The sequence below is a fragment of the Tripterygium wilfordii genome, chromosome 18 (assembly GCF_013401445.1).
Source record: "Tripterygium wilfordii isolate XIE 37 chromosome 18, ASM1340144v1, whole genome shotgun sequence".
In the NCBI taxonomy this organism is placed as follows: domain Eukaryota; kingdom Viridiplantae; phylum Streptophyta; class Magnoliopsida; order Celastrales; family Celastraceae; genus Tripterygium; species Tripterygium wilfordii.
This window is the reverse complement of record NC_052249.1, coordinates 8870794-8875871: the sequence shown is the minus strand read 5'-3', so window position 1 is coordinate 8875871 and position 5078 is coordinate 8870794. Positions and strand designations below refer to the sequence as shown.

General features: G+C 37.4%; 1 non-coding gene across 1 annotated transcript; it reads left to right on the top strand.

Moving 5' to 3' along the window:
* The first annotated feature begins 4170 nt into the window (after positions 1-4170).
* LOC119984906 lies at positions 4171-4276 on the top strand. The gene has a single exon (XR_005465004.1). It is a non-coding gene; the product is annotated as a small nucleolar RNA R71 (small nucleolar RNA).
* Positions 4277-5078: the final 802 nt, after the last annotated feature.

Here is a 5078-nt window from a genome sequence, read left to right as displayed (position 1 = left end):
GTTGATAACTGTATTACTTTTCATTGATAACTGTATTACTTTTAGGTTGATAAATACATATATATTTAGTTGATAACTGTTTTGGATTTGTGTTTATGTTTGATAAACTTATTTTACACTTTTCATATACGTGCAGAATTGACATAAAATGGCGTACAAGATTCCCTTGAATGAGAGATTTGATGCCAAGGTTCTTTCGTTTTCAAAGTTATATGAAACAATAAGCGATATCAAAAGTAAGCTTAACGAAGATCAGTTGACTTTGTTTAAGAGATCTTGTTTTGGGGCGTTCTTACAACTGAAAAACATTAAATGGGCTCCACAGATTGTACACCAACTCCTCCTTAGGCAAATACAATCAAAAGAGGATGAAAAAAAGGGAAGTTGGTGTTTTTGATTGGTGGAAAAGAATCTAGTTTTTCAATAAAGGAATTTAACCTCATAAGTGGACTGAGGTGTCACTCCCTACCAGACATCTCATTATATTTGCAATAGATGGAGAATTCTGGCGAACCTAGGGTGGGTTTGCAATATAAGTATTTCAATGGAAGCTATCATATTTCATACTAAGAGTTACAAAGGACATTTATGCAGTGCCAAGATCCAGAAGATGTCTTTAAGTTAGCACTTGTATATTTTGCTGAGTCTGTGCTCTTAGGTAGAGATGTTAAGCTGTTGATTGATGTTGATTTGTTGAATCTGATCGATTATCTGGATATGTTCAACAAGTACCCATGCGGAACTTTGTCATACAAGAAGACAATACAGTCCCTAACTAATTGTCTTGTTGGAAGGTCCGAGAAATTTAAGGCTAAGAAGAATGATTATGAGTGGTACAATCTACTGGGTTTTCCTTGGGCTTTCCAACTGTGGGTATATGAGATTATTCCCAGTATTGCAGAAAATTTTGCAAACTGTGTTGATCTGAATTTGTTGCCTAGAATGTTGAAGTAGTCATCAACTAAGGCACCAAAGTCGAAGACTGTCAATGATATACTGGAGGGGGAGGAGGTAATTATATTTTTCTGGTTTATAGTGACAATGTTTGGGTTGATAATTTATAATTTAGATGTTTTAGTTGTTAATGAGAATTTTACGTTGGTATTGTATATATTTACGTTGATATTGTATATTTTTACGTTGGTATCGTATATATTTACGTGGATAATATAATGTAGATGTTTTAATTTATATGATTTTTTCATCTTCAGGTTACAGTCGTTGAAATGGTGAATACACACTCAGAAAATGAGCAGGAGTACACATCTAATTGTGAAGGGAATGTAGGAGTCGTATTAAAGAAGACAAAGAAAGCTAAGCAACCCATGCAGAACCCAGGAGCTGACTCTGATGTCAGTTCAGTTAAAAAGTCAGATGATACGTTTGAGATGGGATTGTTTGTGAGTTCGTTGATCAGGGGATTGGTCAAGGATACTTGATGTGTCAAATATATACATACATTTGTGCATCCTTTACACATAAGTTCATTGCATTTTGAGTTGATTAAGAGTTAATATTGCCTAAGAAAGCTATATTTGCATATTGTAGGTGTCAAGGCAAGAAAGGGAGGAAAAGAGTGCAAAATGAAGATTTGGAGCCCAGGACTAATTTTCGATCGATCGGCCATATTCCCGATCGATCGGACCTGCCAAAACACCTAAAAATATCATCGAGACAGATTGTATTTCCGATCGATCGGACTATTCCCGATCGATCGGAGTACTATTCACAGCACTGCGCAGTTTCGCGGAAAAGACCCGAATTCACGTGTTTCTAAGCCAAAACGACCCCAACTTGTTTTGGAAACGACATAAGAGTTTGGAGAAGTATAAAAGGGCAAAAGATAGGGTTTTGGTGGAGAGCTTGGAGACTGGGGAGCTGGATTTCGTGCTACCTCCATTGGAGAGCTTGGAGGCCACCTTGGAGCTTGGAGAAGAAGAGGATCTACAAGGGGGTTTCCTCTCTCCTTTTCTATCCTAGTTTCTATGGTTGATTTCCTTTGTTTAATGATGTATTTTGCTTCCATGAGTGGCTAGATTTCCTACTAGGGTCTTAATGTAACCAAACCTTGAAGATTCAATAAACTTGATTTCCTTATTTCTTGATTTCTCTTTCTCTCTTGATTGTCTATGGGTGTGATTAATGCTTTTGAGTGTTTGACCATCATTCAATTGATTTGCTGCCTAGATTGAGACCGGAAGGAGATATCTAGGGTTTGCCTCAAGCCATAGATGACATAGGATGCATGAACCATAGGAATATAGGTTTGTGACTTATGCAATCGCTAAATGATTTCCATAGTTCGTAATGGGTTTTTGATATATTAATCCGATTGTTAGGAATAACAGGGATTTATATTGAAAATACGTTTGATGTATCTAGGAATAGAACATTGAATAGGTTGGGAAATCGATTGTCATTATTGAGAGATGAATTAGGGATTAAGGAATCAAGGGAATTGAATTGGATAGGTGAGGTGAAGTTAAGTACCCTAGTGCTTTCCATCCTTGATTTCATATTTGTGTTTGATTTGTTTTTGTTCTTTTTAATTAGTTTAGTAAAAATCAAAAACCAATCGCTAATCATTTTCTCCAATTTACATAATTGTAGCTTGTTTGACATTGATTTCTTTTGCCAACACATCCCTAGTGGAAACGATAATTTACTCATCTTTATATTACTTGTGCGATTTGTGCGCTTGCAATGAAATCCATATCAAGTTTTTGGCGCCGTTGCCGGGGATTGAGGCAATTGTTTTTTGTGTCAATTTAGGTTTTAAATTGTGTTAATTGGTTTTTTTTATTTTTCTGCAGAAATTCTTTCTCTTGTATGAGCTTGGGAACACGTTCTTCTAATCCAGAATTAATTGCTATTGATTTGGAGATTGAAAGAACTCTTCACAATCTTAGACGGGAGCTTGGAGGCTGGGGAGTTGGATTTCGTGCTACCTCCATTGGAGAGCTTGGAGGCCACCTTGGAGCTTGGAGAAGAAGAGGATCTACAAAGGGGTTTCCTCTCTCCTTTTCTATCCTAGTTTCTATGGTTGATTTCCTTTGTTTAATGATGTATTTTGCTTCCATGAGTGGCTAGATTTCCTACTAGGGTCTTAATGTAACCAAACCTTGAAGATTCAATAAACTTGATTTCCTTATTTCTTGATTTCTCTTTCTCTCTTGATTGTCTATGGGTGTGATTAATGCTTTTGAGTGTTTGGCCATCATTCAATTGATTTGCTGCCTAGATTGAGACCGGAAGGAGATATCTAGGGTTTGCCTCAAGCCATAGATGACATAGGATGCATGAACCATAGGAATATAGGTTTGTGACTTATGCAATCGCTAAATGATTTCCATAGTTCGTAATGGGTTTTTGATATATTAATCCGATTGTTAGGAATAACAGGGATTTATATTGAAAATACATTTGATGTATCTAGGAATAGAACATTGAATAGGTTGGGAAATCGATTGTCATTATTGAGAGATGAATTAGGGATTAAGGAATCAAGGGAATTGAATTGGATAGGTGAGGTGAAGTTAAGTACCCTAGTGCTTTCCATCCTTGATTTCATATTTGTGTTTGATTTGTTTTTGTTCTTTTTAATTAGTTTAGTAAAAATCAAAAACCAATCGCTAATCATTTTCTCCAATTGCATAAGTCACAAACCTATATTCCTATGGTTCATGCATCCTATGTCATCTATGGCTTGAGGCAAACCCTAGATATCTCCTTCCGGTCTCAATCTAGGCAGCAAATCAATTGAATGATGGCCAAACACTCAAAAGCATTAATCACACCCATAGACAATCAAGAGAGAAAGAGAAATCAAGAAATAAGGAAATCAAGTTTATTGAATCTTCAAGGTTTGGTTACATTAAGACCCTAGTAGGAAATCTAGCCACTCATGGAAGCAAAATACATCATTAAACAAAGGAAATCAACCATAGAAACTAGGATAGAAAAGGAGAGAGGAAACCCCCTTGTAGATCCTCTTCTTCTCCAAGCTCCAAGGTGGCCTCCAAGCTCTCCAATGGAGGTAGCACGAAATCCAGCTCCCCAGCCTCCTCTTGATTTTTGGTCATAAAAGAACCTCCCGCAGCCGCATCAATAATCTCCTTAGTATGCATGCACAACCCATTATAGAAAGCTTGGTACACCACCCATTCCGGAAGACCATGATTTGGGCAACTTCGAATAATTCCTTTAAAGCGCTCCCAAGCCTCATAAAATGATTCAAAATCCTTTTGGGCAAAGGACATGATATCCGCCCTAATTTGCATCGCCTTGCCTGGAGGAAAGAATTTTGTCAAGAATTGCTCCGCCATCTCATCCCAAGTGGTGATAGAATTGGGAGGCAAGGACATTAACCATCCCTTAGCCTTATCCCTCAAAGAAAATGGGAATAACCTCAACAAGATAGCATCTTTAGAAGCTCCGTTAATCCCAAAAGTAGTGCACATATGTAAGAAAGAGCGAAGATGGATATTGGGCTCTTCATTAGGAAGACCATAGAAAACAACCGAATTTGAGATAATGTTGATGATAGCCGGCTTGATCTCAAAATTAGTAGCATTGAAAGGAGGATAGCGGATGCTTGAAGGATTTGTGTCCCAAGTAGGCCTAGCACAATCCTTAAGAGAGCGAGGGTCAAATTGCCTAGGAGGGCCTTCAACTTCATCACCACCATTTCTTCCATTAGCACCTCCACCATTACCATTGCCAACATTCACATTTAAAGCTCCACCAAGATCACCAACATTCCCCCTTCCTTGATTGTCTCCAATGTCTTCCATTTGATTATTAATAAGCTCCCGTCTAAGATTGTGAAGAGTTCTTTCAATCTCCAAATCAATAGCAATTAATTCTGGATTAGAAGAACGTGTTCCCAAGCTCATACAAGAGAAAGAATTTCTGCAGAAACCAATCGCTAATCATTTGCTCAAAGATTGAAGAGCACTAAGAAGAATGATGATCAATTCTCTAAATTTTTGGAGGTATTCAAGAAGCTTCAAGTGAACATCCCCTTTGTCGAAGCTTTAGAGCAAATTCCTTGCTATGCCAAATTCATGAAGGAGATT